General features: G+C 36.0%; 1 long non-coding RNA gene across 1 annotated transcript in view; it reads left to right on the top strand.

Moving 5' to 3' along the window:
• Positions 1–11,712, top strand: part of LOC118597259 — a 79,513-nt gene extending 67,801 nt beyond the window's left edge. Inside the window, exon 3 of the long non-coding RNA XR_004946789.1 lies at positions 11,564–11,712. This is a non-coding gene — a long non-coding RNA (uncharacterized LOC118597259). The remainder of the gene's footprint in view (positions 1–11,563) is intronic.
• Positions 11,713–18,007: the final 6,295 nt, after the last annotated feature.

Genomic DNA, 18,007 nt, shown 5'->3' with positions numbered 1-18,007 from the left:
ATATTATTTCTCTATTAAAGGTAATAACTTCCAAGTTCTTATTATATGTAGTATTTAATGTATGAAAGCATCTCAGTGGTCCATCTCAGTGGTCTTATTATGAAACCATAAAATGGTTTTGTAGTGATAATACTCAGTATTTGAAGTGCTTTTTGTCATTCCTAACTCACCAGTTGTTACAATTGTAAAATGTTATTTTTTTATCTATTTGTGTAGTAGCAATGAATTTGGAAAATTCATTAATGAGAAAAAGTCAACAGGCTTTATTCCAGAGGACAATAAAGAGAAATGATTAGTACAATAATAAAAACAAAGAGAATGATGCATTAGTCATATAAAATTAATCTGGTTTTGTTGTTTGTTGCCATTTTGAAACAGGGGCTCACTGTATAGGCCAGACCTTCCTGAAATTCACAAACTATTTAACCCAGACTGGCCTCAACTAGCCATCTGCCTTGCATCCTAAGTACTGAGATTAGATTATTAGCTGCCATGCAAAGCTTAAAATGTTTTGATTATTAAACTAAAATTTTAAATTGACATTTCCTCATGTGTGTGAGTGTGCATGCTTGTGTGTGTGATGCATGTGCACTTACTCATTGTACCTTTGTAGAGGTAAGTTTGTGGGAATTGGTCCTTTCCTTTCATCCTGTAGCTCTTGGAGATGGAACTCAGACCACCAAACTTGGCAGCAAGTGTATTTAGATGCTGAGCTAACTCATTAGACCATATGCTACTGCATTTTATTTTTATATTTGAACCTTTTCATGTTTATTAAATCTGGCAAAACCTAAAGATACCAAATGTTTTGGAAATATTATAGGATTCCATTACTGCCCCTTGATGAGCTTAGGTTATATACATGATATATACATAACATATAGACTTATTGTAGTCACTAACTAGAAATTAAGCATTTGAAGATTGATAAGGCTTTTTGTCCTAGAGTCTATCTGAAGGTCACAGAAATGAGCATGTATAAATAAAGAAATAATGCATAAAACTGTCTTATGGTACACAATTGACAGGTGAAACATACTATCTACTTTAAAGAAATCAATTTTATGAAAATCCAGTTAAATTACTAGCATTCTACTAGAAATAAGTAGAATCGTGCTGGTGTTGAGTTGGGCAATGAAACTTTCAAGAACATCAAAGATTTAAGAACATTAAGGGACTTAAAATATGAGTGTCTTCCATGTAGACTTCTATACATATGCAGTTCTTTTCCAGCTCAGAGCAATGTGATAAATACTTCTGCAAATATGACCAATTCAATCTCACCAGAGACCCAGGAATTACTCTCTAACAATGCCCTTGGAAAGGTGGCACAAAGTAATATTAGCAAGCACAAAATCTGACTTCCTATCTGTGTAACTTTCTTCATGGATGGATTCTTAAGAACTTCTAATGACTTTTCTTATCAATTGGATAAGTCACAGAATTGTCACTAAGTTAAATTTTAACATGCTTGATTCAGACAACCTTGGCTCTCAGAACAGTCCACAGTATAAGGAGACTAGGCGTGTGGGTGTCAGATTGTGTGTTCTTTAAGTTTGAACAGATCTCTTGATCTAATTCCTAGCACATGTATCACCTAGGAAGGATCACTACCATTTCCCAATGTGAATTTACAGAACTGATGATTTTTTCAGAACCTCATGCTTGTGTAATATACACTTGAACCAATAACTGTATTTATTGTTTTATGCTTAACTTGTATCAATTTTAGTAATTAAATTTCAAATAATTCATTGGAGTCAGTAAATAGAAATAAATAACTGTGAGTAGATTCATTAATTTAAGCACTAAGTGTTTTAAACTAATATAAGTTGAAATTAAACAACTATTTTGGAATAAATGAACTATTTTAGAAAAATGTCTAGGAAAACAAATGTGTATATTTTTGCTACATATTTTATATTTGAATTAATATATACTATTTTTAAATTCATATTTTTCACACATTTCTGCTAGAATGCCAAATCTAGCAAATGAGAAGGGAGATATGTCTAGAAAAATACGAAAATAAAGTATATGATCTTATTTTTCCTTACTTATTTTATATTTGAATTTAATACAAAATTATGTAAGAATATCTTACTTTCAACATGAGAACCAGGTGAGTCCTTCTGTCTTCCATTAACACCCTCCATATCTCTTTGTTCTGCCGAGAACTCCTCAAAACCCACATCCTCCATAAATACATCTCAGATTGATCAGAAGGAGATTAATGATTTATCCTGAACCCAATTCATCTTAACCTTGAAGTCTAAGTTCCACTCCCCTTGGTTTTCAACCCTAGCAAAAATTTGATTTCTTTCTAACTTGTAAATGATTAGAACAAAGTATGAGTGGGTTTTTTTGTCCCTGTATGCATCTGGTAGCATTATTATTGCATTGTATAAGTTCTTTTTCCATACCACCACAACTTTATCAAAATCTCTGAAAGACAATAATCTTCAGACAGAAAATACAACTTTATGTAACCAAACTCTATCAATTTATTGACAAGACAAAAGCCCTACTATATATTAGAAATCGATCAAGCTATTGAGAATACAAAATTTAGTGATACATCCTCACTACCCTGAAGATACTGAATTTAGTGATGTCAAGGTACAGTATGCAGTCAACTGTCTCTAAGCTTTCATTGAGTAAGTTAGAGTTACAAACATCCCTGACTCTTACTATCCAGCTTTATTTAGCACATTAAATACAGATCTGGTGGCTACGCCTCTACCACAGCTTTGCACTACATACATTTTCATTCAAAAATTGAGATTGAAAAAGAAGCTTCTAGCTAGACCTGTCATTTTTGTATGAAAGAATACAGATGTTTAACAAGGTTTCTCTGTCATATTTATCATGGTAGGCAGCACCCACTCAAATTCCATTAACCAAATCAGGTCATGCAGCCAACCCGTATGTCAACAAAGGAGCACGAAGATATAGTGATCCCTTAGAAATGGGCTGTAACTTATCGAGCCACAGGTAGAAAGAATTATCCAGTAGGGTGAAATTAAAAAGTGAAAACAGAGACTGAGAAGGTGATTCAGTCACTAAACTGTTTGCCGCCCAAACCTGAGAACATGGGTTTGATCCCTAGAAACCATGTGAAAATGCCAAGCATGGCGGTGGGCACATGAATTCCCAACACCCGATAAGGACAAGATCTTTGGGGTTCCTGGATGGCCAGATTGGCCTGATTGATAAGTCCAATGACAAGGAGAGACACTGTCTCAAAGGAGGTAGAGGATGTTCCTAAGGTTGACACTCAAAGTTGTTCTCTAGCATCAACACCGACACTACACACATGTGCATCGACACTCCGACACATGAACATGTATATACACACCTACATGCACATACTATGAATAAAATTAGAAATAAAATATGGTTTATAATTATGTGCAAAAAAAGTGTGAGCGTATATGAAGTTTGTTCTGGAACACAAAAATGAGCTGATCTTAAAACACTTGGCAGTAATAAGAAAAAAAGTGAAAAAAATAAGTAGTTGAATTGATCTTGCATATTGAATAAATGTTTGCCTGTGTAATAAGATAGAAACTGTATTTCCATATACTAGACACAATATAAAAATATATATTCCCATTAGGCCTAAGGGAATGAAGAAATCAATAACAATCAAGAAATCAAAAAGCAGAGTGTTCATGGTAGAGAAATGGCTCATCAGTTAAGAAACAGAGCATTGTTCTACACAGATGCATGAGAGTTGAGTGTGGCAATAGTGTTCTGAAGGTAAATTCCAAAAGGCTTTGACCTAATCACATATTTGAAGAGTAGAGTCGCCACTAAGGCAAATATTCTTAGCAGAAAGATGCCCCAATATCACCAATGACTGAGTCTCATATTTTCAAAGCATAAAACAGAATTTGAGCCAAATTACATGTCCATTTTTCCCTATGCCTTAAGTTCTATGATTATATAAACTTCAGTTAGTCAAGCAAGATAAAATTCATATGTAAATAAAATCCTCAAGATTTAATTTCAAGGTTTGCATTTCCCCTAACCTCAAATTTAAAGAAAAAAATATTATCTTTTCTTAGACAAAGAATCCATAATAATAATTCAACTATTTCTGTTTTAATGGAATCTAGAAAATACGAAGCAAAATATTTCTAGAAAAATACTAGAATAAATCATAGTATTTTATTTTTCCTTACTCTTTATTTTTAGGATAAAATGTAATAGTTATTAAAACTGTTTCCATGTCCTATTGTGTAGTTAGTAATTTAAAAAGCAAAATGTGTATTTTAAAATAATTCTATTTTAAACTCTCCAAATTCATTTAAAATAAAATGTATCAGAAAAAGATATTTATTCAGAAGTAATTTTCTTAGATTGTGGATCCAAATCATTCAGTGTTTACTTTTTACATGGTGCAAATCTTCTATTGTTTATTCTAAGTGGTGGGTATTCTACTATGTATGCTACTTATACAAATGAGATATTAGCATAAAATTGAATTCAGCAATGGAATTCAAGATTGACTAGAGTATATTGACGCGACAAACAAATCTCAGATATCAGTGGATCACAATATCAACAATTTGTTTTGGTTCACTCTTCAACAGTCTCCTCTGAAATTGAAGTAGTCCATTCTGCATGGAAGCTTCCCGTTTGCCTTCAGGAAGATAAACAACTTAAAATAGTTTTAAAAAGTCCCTGAAACTGACCAGAATCACTAGACCCCTCCCTAGTGGAGTAAACAATAAAAGCTGATAGTCTCACTGGGATGGTTGAGCTTCAAAGAGAAGACTCTCAGAAAAGAAAAACTGCTAAGAAGACTCTGAAATCAGAGCACCGGCCTCAAAGAAGCAAAAACCAGCCAAACCACAAAGTGAAAGGACTGGATGGCCAAGCCAAGGCCCCAACAGGCTCCGCTCACAGCCTGGCCATGGACCAGACCTTAGTTTTCGCTTCACTAGAATGAGCTGGAGCTGAGCAACCAATTCTCAGGAAAACCACAACTTAGGGGTGACCAATCAACAGGCACCCCCTCAGCCTCCTGCTGACTCAGCAGGAGCCCTGAAGCCCCTTCTGCTGGCTCAGCAGATGCCCCCCAGACTTCTGCTAGCTAAAGATACTTTTCCCTACCCTCTCGTCAATAAGCCCCTAAACACTCGACCCCCCCCCCACCACCAATGGGCCCCTAACCACTACAGCCTCCCACCAGTCAACTCCCAGACTAATCTTTCCTCCACTAATCAGCACCATATTAATCCCTCCTCTTTGGAATTCCCCTAACTCTGCCTAAAGGGAGCTTGCAACCCCGATTCGGGGTCACTATCTGCCACCCCCACTGTTGGAAAAAATAAACGCACTTGCTAAAGTGCATAAGTGACTAATGGTCTTTTCTTGGGGACTTCTCTTGGACCCTAACCCGTGGAAGAGTTTTAGACAAACAGAGGTACCTGGAAAGACACCTTCCAACCTGTTAAGCTACCTGCAGGTATGCAGTGCACTCCAGGTTCCCTGCTTTATGAGCTCTCACTATGCAGGGGGGGACTTTGATGAGGCAGCTGTCTTTGAGTCATTTCTACTCCTGAAAGTACCCCTCACCTGCATACTTGTAAGAAACCATAAAACCCACTGGTTCACCAAGTTGGGCTCTGATGGTTTCTGTACTTCCATCTGGGGGAGTAGAAGTGTGTGTGCTACGTCTTCATAGAAAATAGTTTTGTCACACAACAGTCACCCAAAGCCAATTTGAATTTCAGGTAATGCTCCTGAACATACATGCTAACGGTTTGGTTCAGCATTTCCAGTGGCTTAGCCTTCTAAACTCTTGTATCTACACAAATTTCACTATCACCTATGCAGGATAAAGCATAAACTGGAGCCTGGATTATCAGAAATATGTGATTTTACCCAGAAGTGATTATCTGATGCTAATACAGAACAATCCAATGTAGATTCTAGCATGAGCATCTCATAGAACATCTGATACATATCAATCTTACTCATTTGTTATAGTATCACCATTTTGCAAAAATCAAATAAACAGGCAGCAAAAAGTGGATAAGACATCTTAAACCCTCTACCAAAGCAAGGAGGAACTTAACCTATGCATTTTTATTGCATAACCTGTGCTCTTTCTGAGTTCTCATGTTACATATGAAAGTTTCCATATGCTTATAAATAACACATAGTAATGATTATTATACTTGTCACTAAAGAAATCAAGTAGAACTTCTTGTAGTTATAATTTGCTTTTTTTCCTGGAAAATAAGGTTTAGGGAAACATTTTATTAAACTAATTAAATATCATAGATTGTTTGATTCATATGCAATTGAAGAAATCTCTACATTTTGTTCTAACTTTTTTGAATGTTCTGAATCTGCTCTTTCAGTAATTATAAACATCAGACTTGCTGGCTAAAAATTCATTCCTTTTTGTGTCTCATCTATCAATGGCCATAGGAATTAAAAAATGGAGCCCAGTTCAGCATAAAATGTAAATTTAGTTACACGAGCCTTTTTTAAAGCTCAGTGATAAGTAAAGAGTATTCATACCCATTGAATATCTTATCTCGGGGTTTCAATAAGGTAGAATGATGGTCTTGCAAGAGAGATTATTCAACATGCTCTATAGATTTTACTTTTAAGTTGAAAAAGTAACCTGAAATATGGCAAGGATAATGATTTCTATATGTGCCTGGAGCCAGTCAATAGTTCTATTAAAAAAAAAGGGTAAAGAATGCATTACCCCTTTCTTACCAAAATGACTATTATGATATTTTAAACCTTGAACTGACAATAGATTTAGTTTGCATATTTTAATATTCACCCAAATTATCTATTTTGGATATTAAAAGTAAGGATAGGGTTTGTGCATAAGAAATAAGTTCTTTCTGTGTTGCAAAAATTCTTGAATAAGCTCCACAGATGGTAACTGTCTTCCTTTGCATCAGGATATCTAAGAAATATGGAGCAGGAAAGATATCAAACATGCAAATTTTCTTACAAATGAAAATACATTTTTTAATTTTAAAATCATAAAAGAAAAATTATAAAAAATATAATTACTATTATTAAGAATTTCTAATTGGTATTGTTTCATAATCATTGATCTGGAATATTTCTCAACAAATGTTTTGTGAAATAAAAATATTCATATTAATATATTGATTGATAATCTAAAATAAAGAAAAACAGACAGAATTTTTATTATTTATATATTTATTGAGATTATTTGTAAAGAAAACTTAACAAATGTTTGGTGTGATCGTTTAGAAAATTTTGGCAATTAACAAAAGATATATAGAAGTATATTCCAACAAAGTGTTTGATACAACACACAGAATACACATTGAGATAAACAATAAAATTGGAAGTATTAAATTTCTTACCATGGGTTGAAGATTGATTTAATTAACATGACACAACATGAAAACACTAAAACACTAAGTCTTGATATTTTAATAAAAACATATTCAAAATGACGGCCATAGATCAAGAAATTCATTAACTGTCTTCTTCGAATCACTGAGCTAACTGTACTTGATCACTCATTGCATGCTAAACAGTTATTAGTCATGATTTCTGATCTTTCTGACAATTTTGGAAGGTAACTTTTCTATCCTCAGTCATGACTAGCATTAACTGAGGGTAAGAAAGATGAATTACCATTTCCAGTCAAGCTTCTGAGTGAGTCTAGTTAGTAGCATTGAACTTTTTGAAATATTATAATCTATGACAGATAATGTCATCTTAAGGATCAGATGTTTAGGGTGAGTAATTTCAGGTATTCTATGGACTTAATCTCTATAGAAATTCTATTTTCCTCTATAGAAATCTTAGACATAAATCATACCCTTATTTTTCTATCAATACTGTTTTTAACCTAATTTAGACCCTTGTTATATTTTGTTCCAATTTTAATCTAATCAACACTATGTTGATTATCAGTGTTCTCTATGTTACATACTGAAAACTAAAAGATAGTAAGATGGCTAAAACTCTTTTTTAATTTGTTATGTTTTTCCATCATTTCTTATTAGTTCTTTGAGAATTTCTTACAAAGTATTTTGACCATATTAACCTTCCACCCCAACTCTTCTCAGCCCAATTTTGTGTCATTCTTTTTCTAGAAACTTATCAAGTTCTATTTGTACTACCCACATTCTTGGTTCCATGGCTTTGTCTTAAAACTCTAAGACATGTTCACTAGTGTAATAGTGGCATGAATATCATAGAAGTAAACAAGCACTTTCTTACTAGATTTAATTCTGCCCCACCCCAGGATAAATCTCATACCTGACATCATTATTAAACTGAGAATTTATGGCTAGACAAGTCATAGGCCCTTAGGAAGAACCTACCACTATTATGCTGCTAAATGAATATAGTATTAAACTGTCTCTTAATGATTTATTGTTATAACCATAAGTTGGTGCACCTCTCTTTCCTTACCTGAGAAACTCCTATGTATAGCAGACAGTGATTAACTCAATGGCCCACAACTAGGCAAGGTGAAGAGTAATAGACTGGAGAGTGCTCAGCTCTATAGGAAACATATATTCTATGTTCTTGCTCAAGACTTAGAGATCATTTTAGAAGAGGGGACAGAACAAGTGCCAGAGCCTGAAGCAATAGATGACTCCAGGGAAATATTATCTTCTGGACTCAGCAAGGAAGCTGTACATATAACTCACAGTGATTACAGCATCATGTACAAGACCTGTGCTAGTTCAAATCAGACTAAAACCCAGCATGCAGATAAGAGTGGCACACAACTCCTCTCTGAAGTTGTGGAACTATTAGCAATTGTTCCACTGGGAGAGGAAGACAAGATATAACCCTTGGTAATAGAACATGCTACAGTAGTAGACCACACATTCAACAATATATGAACATTTAAATGTGTATTGATATGTGTATAGATGCACAAATATAAATAAAACACACCAAGTCTATTTGTGCATACATGCACTGTGTAATTTCATAGCTGATAGTTTTTATTGAATAAGCAATCAGGTGGGCTTGTCCCAGGGAAAGTATAAGTTTGAAAAGGAGACAGAGGTAACCTGTGAGGAATTGGAGGGAGGAGACATGGAAGGGGTTAGAGAGAAGAAAGGGAAGTAGGGAAAGATGTCACTGTATTTTAATTAAGAAACTGACATGAAATTGGGAGGGGAGGGAGGGGTTACAGGAGGTGGGAGGTGAGTATCATCAGAACACATTCTGTGAAACTCAAAGGGCTAGTAAGGAGTTAAGTGGAATCTGTATCCTCTCTCCTTGATCAATAGTCCATGGTAGAAAGGAGTGTGATTAAAATTTTAAAAACTGGGAGATCACATGGAGAGGCCATGAAAGTCTTAGTTGAGATTGAAAGTCAGTAACTAGACATGTTACACAGAAAGTCTCTGAAATGATTCCAGCCCAGAGCTATAGAACTGAACAAGGTTAACCCCCAAAGGTGTGAGGGACGATAACATGATGGTTGTTTTACAGTTTGATGTTGATCTGTTACACAGAAATAGATAATGAAAAGAAGAACTAAAATTCAACAGCTTTGGCAACATTTCTCAACCTCAGGAGAAATGATGAGCAAAGTTTCCTGGTTAGATGGTGGGTGGGCATATTTCAAGAGGGCTCATGTTTTAAACATGTTATTAGCGGTAGGATGGTTTGAATGATTGATTAGATTTGTTAGAGTAATTCAGGTGCCTTTCTGTTTTTCGAAGAAACACATTAAAGGTCCCAGCCTCACCTAGGGATAAATGCTAAATAAATTTGATTTTATTTCTTTTTTTCCTTCTTTTCTTCCTTCCTTCCTTCCTTCCTTGGAGCTGAGGATGGAATTTGGGACACTGAACATACCAAGCAAATGCTCTATCCACTATAAGCACACCCCAATTCCCTTCACTAGAACTAACAGTTCATAGGAGACTTTACAATGTCTCTTTTCTCTAAGCATTTTAATTCTTTTTAAGCTAATGATATGAGAGACTTGAAGAAGGTGGAGAATTTCAGGAATGAAAACAGGTGCCACAGAGGAAAAGGCCCACACCAGTGGAATTTCTTAAGGCTGAATTATGTCTTGTCACGGTGTATTTTCATGTTATCCTAATGTTGATTTCAAAGAACTCAGAAAAGTATTTAATCTTTTACATATCAGAGTACTCATTCAATAAAAAAGGAGATGTGGACCACTGTAAAACATAAAGATGTATATTGTATTGGTATGTGACTTAAATAAATTCTGAATAAAAGTAGTGATTTTATTTTAGTCTAATTATTCTGCATCATATACATGACTTTGCTGATTAGAGAGAGAAAGAATGAGAAAGGTAAAGCCATCTGTCCCTCAGATCAACAGACTCTAGCTCCAGCATGTCAGGTACCAAAGATATATTTTCTTCATGAGAGCTAGGACCTTGTAAGTAACTGGTTATTATTGTTTCAAAAAAGAAAATGCCAAAACTACATTAAAAATCAAATATTTAATTGTATATTATATTAAATATGAATCTTGGAAACATAAACAAATTGGTAATTAAAATTCATTTTGTATTTTAACTAAATCTGCCTCATTCCATACCATATTCCAGTATTTTTAAGAAAGACACATGGGCTGAAACAGCGTAAAAATTCAAAGTCATAGTTTATGCAATTATATTGAATCAGAACTGTCCTGTTGCTCTGTGCATGGCTGGGGAAAAGGCCCAACTTAGTACTGAAATGAAGCATTATTACTGCCTCACCTACTCATTCTTGGATCTGGTCTAGTGATTATGTCAATGTCGACATCAGTGGAAAACATTTGACATGTGGCCTAGAAAATCAGACAGTCGACCACAGAGACTTTGATTAAAAACCTTCATGTAATTTTCTCCAATCAGTAGGTTGGCCTGTTCCTTTATCAGAGTGAAGGTTGCTCTCATCACCTGCAAATTTATAAGAAGGCTTTAAACAAACAAGCACAAAAGTTCTACATGGAAACGCCCCTGAAGGAACACCTGCTGGGGAACTTGGCGATTAGTTGAACTGATGATCTCAGTTGTTCGGCATAAAACAAGTAAAACAAGGAACTTTCATGGAGTTTGTTGTTGTTGTTGTTATTCCAGTTATAGGTAGGCATATGTACATGTTTAGCCTTCCTCTCAGGAAGCATTTAGAGAAAATCCTACATCAGCCACAATTGCTTGCTGGACAAAGAATGAAAGAAAACAAAATGACATCCCTTTCACATCATCTGCGTGCCAGGGGCTAGACTGGTCAGAAATCATGTGGGGTTCTGTATGTTTAACCTCCTGTAGAGCAGAGCCATTCCCGTTACTGAGAAGAATGAACCATCGGGGACACAACAATAGAGATCCTGAAATGAATTGCATTGCAGTATCACCATGAATTAAAGTCTCCATCAGAGGCTGTGGCTCCTGGCAGGAGAGAGCAAGGGCTTCGATGAAGTCGAGCAGAGAACTCTGCATAAATGAGACAGCCTGCTGCCTTTCCTCTTTAAAGACAATTTATATGATGAAATTTGATAATTAACTTATGTCCAACAAACTAAATCCAATGTATCTATTTTCAGGTCAGAGGCTGTGACTGTCATCTCCTGGAATATGCTACCCCATCTCCTAGTTCCATGACAAGGACATAGTCCAAGCTAATGCAATGTCACAGTAAATTTGCTTATCTCTTAAGAATGATGAGACATGCTGTAAAATATGTATGTACTATCAAAACATTCATAATAAAATCCTAATAAAATTAGCAAGTTAGAATAAAAGGAAGTCATTGTCTTCAATTGGTGTCTTGAAATTGCCTTCAATAATGGCTGATACATTGTTTATACATGTGTGTATGTGTGTGTGTGTGTGTGTGTGTGTGTGTGTGTGAGAGAGAGAGAGAGAGAGAGAGAGAGAGAGAGAGAGAGAGAGAGAGTCTTCAATCCATAAGCACCCACTTCATTTCTTAGGTTTGGTTTTCAGGAATGAAGATACTATAATGAAGTTACAAGGAAAAGAAAAGGAAATAACAAACAAACAAAAAACATAACTCTTGTCCATTTTACAACTTTATCTAACATAGTTTATCAATTGTTATTGAACTATTATACCCTAGAGAATATAAAAATCTACTCAATTAGACACCCACATACACACTCACATAAAAAAAGGTCTTTCCATTTGGAAACTACCTGAAATAGCCAAGCTTTAAAAAAAAAATACCATACAAGGTGAAAAAAGGAAACACTTGGATCATTTTTCAAAATGTCAATGTTTTATTTCATCCTGCCTGGGGCTGATCTTTGCACTCGATCGTGCACATGGCGTGGTTCTGGAATTAGAGCTCTTGGATGGAAAGAAGTACAGGGCAGGTTTTGCATCACAAGTTGTGACCGTTTCTTGACACATACTTACAACAGTCATTTATTGGTCCATTGGCCTACGTCCTTGTGAAATCAGATTGCATTTTTGGAAATCAGGCAAAGAAATAATAAATAAATAAATAAAATAGATAGATAGATAGACAGACAGATAGATAGATAGATAGATAGATAAATAAAAAGATTAGCTCTCAGTGATGGGTATCTTTTGAGAAGCACTTTCATTATGTGATCACCACCAAAAGAATTCTTCTGGAAAAAAGTGATTTGTTCCATGAAAAAAATGCATTGAGAGGAAATTGATATTTAGTTACTCGTATCAACCATGCTTATGAAAATGAGATTATGTTTTTTAATCATTTAAAAACATTATTTTATTAGTCTTTCTTGTTGTATTTATTTGTAAAGTGCCTACCATAGGATGTTTAAATTGCTTTCACAGTGATTTCTGTTAAATACAAAATTTATTGCTGATAAATTATTTAACCCCTCCCCTTTTTTATTTTACAATTTTGGGTTAACCCATTAACCTAGAAGTAGACAATATATTTCTAAGCTGTCATAACTTGACATAATTTTCTTGAAGTTATTACTTTTGAAATTACAGTTATGATTATTTTATAAGAATAGTAAAATGTTTTATGATATTTTGGAGAATCAGTTACACTGTGTTTTCAGAGGTGACTAGCTATCAAAGCAAACTAGAAGTTTAAAAAATGTCTTCATTCATGGGCTTTGGTAAGCAATTGAAGGAAACATACCGGTTTTAGAAAAAGAAAGCATGAAGTGAGAAGTGGTTGTATTGTACACTGTGCTCTTGTCTGCATTTAAATGTAGCTGCTTATAAACATTTGGTAGCTTACAATGTGAGTCAACAGGCATAGACAACACTTTCCATTTTACACCATACGTTTTTCATGATCTCTGTAAACAATTGCATAATTTATGAGGCTGTGATGTGTAAACATACTGAAACCTGTTCTTCTTTCCTTAAAATTGCTCAAACACAAAGGTATTTTTAAAATAAACCAGTGGAAGTTTAAAATAATGTGTGTGCAGGAAATAAATTGTGTAAGTATGAAGATCTTTACTTTGTTCTTAAATGCATCCTAAGACTTAGAACAGAATCTGGTCTTATTCAATGTGTTCAATTATATAATGAGTCATGAGAAAGATGACAATGCTACATAAGAGCAGATTTTGGGGTGCTGCTGACCTGCTGTTTGAAGGTGCCTGTGTAATATGTCTTCTGCGGAATCATCTTATTTTAAAAAAAAAATAGGGTTTTGTTTTGTTTTGTTTTGTTTGTTTGTTGTTTTTGTTTTGTTTTGTTTTTTTGAGACAGGGTTTCTCTGTGTAGCTTTGCACCTTTCCTGGATCTCACATTGTAGATCAGGCTGGCCTTGAATTCACAAAGATCAGCCTGGCTCTGCCTCCAGAGTGCAGGGATTAAAGTCCTACCCCATCACCTCCCAGCTGAATCATCTTTAATTTAAGCTTGGTTCCTTGGAGGCAGGGTAGCCCATGATTGCTCAGAATTTATTTCTGAGAAGTCCAGGCTATATAAACAAACAATGAAACTTTTGAAAAAGACTAACAGCATGGAGACAATCAAATGCTAAGTTGTGAGAAAGACAATGAGAGTTTACAGAAGGGAAATTTTGTTGCAACTGGAGAAACCAAGCAAATGAGTATCTATGAGAGCCTATGAGTATCTAGGATCTAACAAGGATCAGATAATGTTTACAAAGAGTGTGCTGTTTCTCTCTCTCTCTCTCTCTCTCTCTCTCTCTCTCTCTCTCTCTCTCTCACACACACACACACACACACACACACACACACACACACACACACATACACACACTTGGGCATGTACGCATTACTCTAAGTTCAACCCTGTCCCATTTGCTGCTTGAAGAAGCAAGGAAGACCTCACTGAGAAGATGACATCTGAGACGGAGCGACTGTAGGAGGACATGGGCCAAATGGTGAGGGTACCTGGTATGACACATCCCTTCAAATTGAGAAAATAGTAAACACTGCAGAAAAGTGTGGTTGCCTGGAACAAAGACATGGCACATTAATTGTTGTTTCTGCTGAAATAACCACAAAATATTATAACTTTAAAATAATGCTTGTTGCATTATTTTTGAACAAAAACCTGAGCATAATAAATGGAAGACTGATCCGTGAGGTTCACAATGTAAAGCCAGGGTCCTTCAACCTAGGCTCCCAGCTACATGACTTCCATATTACTTTAAGAGCTGCTTAGACACGCTTTTGTGACTGCATTCCAGTCTGCAGATGGTCAGAAGACACAAAGCCAGGTTCCAACACCCTTAACAGTATTCCCTCCAAGCATCCTAACTTTCTATCACTGTCAAGCAAAACCACTTCGGCTACTGCCTCCCTCTGCCGTTTTCCCATTGTCCCTTCAGACTCAAAGCCCTGGAACTTTAATGCCACTATGGGCTGAAGGGACTGGAAACCTGACCTCTTGGATCACCTTTATATTCTCATAAACCTTCCTTCTTTCACATCACCTACTCCAGGGAAGCGCAAGTAGGAACTGTGCATAATGAGAATCTCTCTAGCTGAAAGGATGCTACTAAATGCCGATGTGAAGATAACATGTTAATTGGTAGTCCCTGCTTGTTTTCTTACTCCAGTTTCCTCACAGCCTTGACAGCGATTCTCCATGAACTGCAGTCTTCTGCATTTTGACATAATACAGTCAAGGGAATGACTGAAAAAGAGGCACAGAAGTCCCTCTCATGGCAGATGCCATGTTTACAAGTTGCAGTTGATTAATGAAACTGTATTACAATGGCCATCCTGGAAGCATCAACCTAGTTCCTCTGTGGAAAAGCTCTCATCATGTCTGTCTGGTCTCTCGTGAGGAAAATAGCCAACTAAATTCTGACTTGAGGATATTCATTATTGGAATGATATTTTCATCGACATGATACAACATGATTCAAATGCACTGGGCTGGGCTTTCCGTGGAGAAAATTGAAACTAGAGTCAATTTGTCTTCTACCTGAAATAGCTGTTGGGGAATGAAAAGAAACAAGAACTGTTCTGAGAACATTGGTCACCTTTATTATTCCAGACACTATCTTTAAGTCTTTGAGAAGAGCTGGACCACTGTAAAGGTAGTTTGGGCTAAGTTAATAGAACTTAAGGGAACTGTTTCCAAGACCTGGCACATCATAGGGCCACCTCTTGGTACCTTTCTATGCTTCCCTTTAATTTGTTTAATGAGATATTATCCCAATGAAGAAAGAAAAAACAATTAAAATAATTTCATGATTTCTTTTAAAAGTCACAAGTTTATTTGAGTTGCACATTTATGTTAATGATATGTCTGTGTAATTGAGGAAACAAAAATGTATTGATATAATCAAATACCAATACTCCATCAGTAGTATTATCATTTATACACCTTATTATTGGTGTTATATTACACTGGCTGGTTTTGTGTGTCAACTTGACACAAGCAAGAGTCATCAGAGAGGAAGGCGCTTCAGTTGAGGAAGTGAGGAAGGATCATGAGATCCAGCTATAAGGTATTTTCTCATTTAGTGATCAATGGGGTAGAGTTCAGCTCATGGTGGGTAGTGTCATTCCTGGGCTGGTGGGCCTTGGTTCTATAAGAAAGAAGATTGAGCAAGCCAGTGGAAGCAAGCCTGTAACCAGCATCTATCTGTGACCTCTGCATCATCTCCTGCCTAGAGGTTGTTGCCCTGTTGAATTCCTGTCCTGACTTCCTTCAGTGATGAACAGCAATGTAGAAGTATAAGCCAGATAAACCATTTCCTCCCCAACTTGCTTTTGGCCATGGTGTTTTGTTGAACAGCAACAGAAACCCTAACTAAAACAAATATTGATATGTTTTGATACCTACATTTAATATGTAATAGCTTACATTTAATAAACAGGATAATTCATAAAACTAGGCATGAGAGGTAACCAATCTAATACCTAACATAAACCATTCTAGAAGAGATTTTAGTGTCTAAGAGAGAAACTATCCTTTTAGCCATACAGCATAAAAAGATACAAAATATAGTTTATCATATTTTACTTAAATTGTTTACATACACATACACACACATATATACACATAAATACATACATACATGCACACACACACACACACACACACACACACACACACACATGCACACATGTTCTCACTGTGAAGTCCTGGATATGACAGGATTCACCACATAGACTCCACTGGCCTTCAATCCACAGGTATCAGCCTGTTCCTGCCTTCCAAGTGCTAGAATTAAACGTGTGTCGCCATGACGGTTATTTTTGTTGAAATTAAGTGCTTCCTTAAATGTTTTCATCACTTTGTTTTTGTTTCTGATTTTGATATAGAGTCTCCCTAAGGATCCCAGGCAGACCTTGAACTCATGATACTTCCTCCTTAGGCAACTGAAAGCTGGTGTTATCAGCATGCACCACCACACACACCATCTATTCACATATACTTAACATTACTTATCTATGCTTCCTTTCTTTAATTTGGATCCTAGTACAATGAAATTTAGAAATATGGACAGGGTCCATATTCTCTCTCTTAAACAGATCCCGATCAGGATGCCAATACTTGAGTAGAGATCTTTGTCTGACACTTTGCTAAGACTTCAGCATTCACCATACTTACCCTTAAGTAAACGTACTCCTTTTCATGTTGAACAAACCGAGATTTGGAGAGGTGGATGTGTTTCTCGAGGTGATACAGCTGCTCCGAAGAAAAGTGAGGGTGGCCGTGCAGATAAACCCATCTCCACCTGAAATGCACTACACAGTACATCAGCACTTCTCACTTTCCGGTCCTAGCCCTCAACACCAGCACATTACAAACACCAGCTACAAACTGTTGGACCTTGTGATGGATAGTGGCAGCGGTCAAACTAATGGAACCTAGAACACCACCTGAGCCATTGGCCTCTTGCCTGTGAGGGATTATGTTGATGCTGTTACCTGGTTTACCAACATCCACCTTAATTGTGAGTAGCGCTGTTCTCTACAGGGGTCCTGAACTGCATAAAATGGATGGGAGAAAAAAAACTGATCAGCAAATTAGAGTCATCCCTCTCTGTGTCCTGATCAATGAGCTGTGACTAACTGCTTCAAGATCCTGATGCCTTGGCTTCCCCAACATGGACTTGTGTCTTGAACTGTGAGCTAAAACAAATATTTTGTCTCTTGCTTTTGCCAGAATGTTTTACCACAGCAGTGGGGGATGGGGGAAAGGGTGCTAAGGCAGACGCTGCGATATGAAGAATCAGAAGCTCTTTGAACTTGAATCCAATATTTTATGTATCAATAAGCCTCTAAGATAGTTTTAGCTGAAGTTTAAAAACTGAAGAATTACACTGTACTTCCTCCCTAACAGGGATGCGTTTAATGTTCATAAATAAGTCATATTTATAAACCACCATAATGATCTAACTAGTGGGTTCAGAGCTAAGGAAATTCAATAAATAACATCAATGGCTTACATCCTTATGATATTGGAAGGCGAGAAACCATCAGAATCCAAATACAGCTTACTCTTTCATGTATCATTTTATCCACTTATTTCATGGGACTCAAAACACTTTTCTAAGAGCAAACAAACTTGTCAGC

The sequence above is a fragment of the Onychomys torridus genome, chromosome 16, assembly GCF_903995425.1.
Source record: "Onychomys torridus chromosome 16, mOncTor1.1, whole genome shotgun sequence".
NCBI classification, from domain to species: domain Eukaryota; kingdom Metazoa; phylum Chordata; class Mammalia; order Rodentia; family Cricetidae; genus Onychomys; species Onychomys torridus.
The sequence above is the reverse complement of the archived record's forward strand: the minus strand, read 5'-3'. Positions and strand labels throughout refer to the sequence as shown.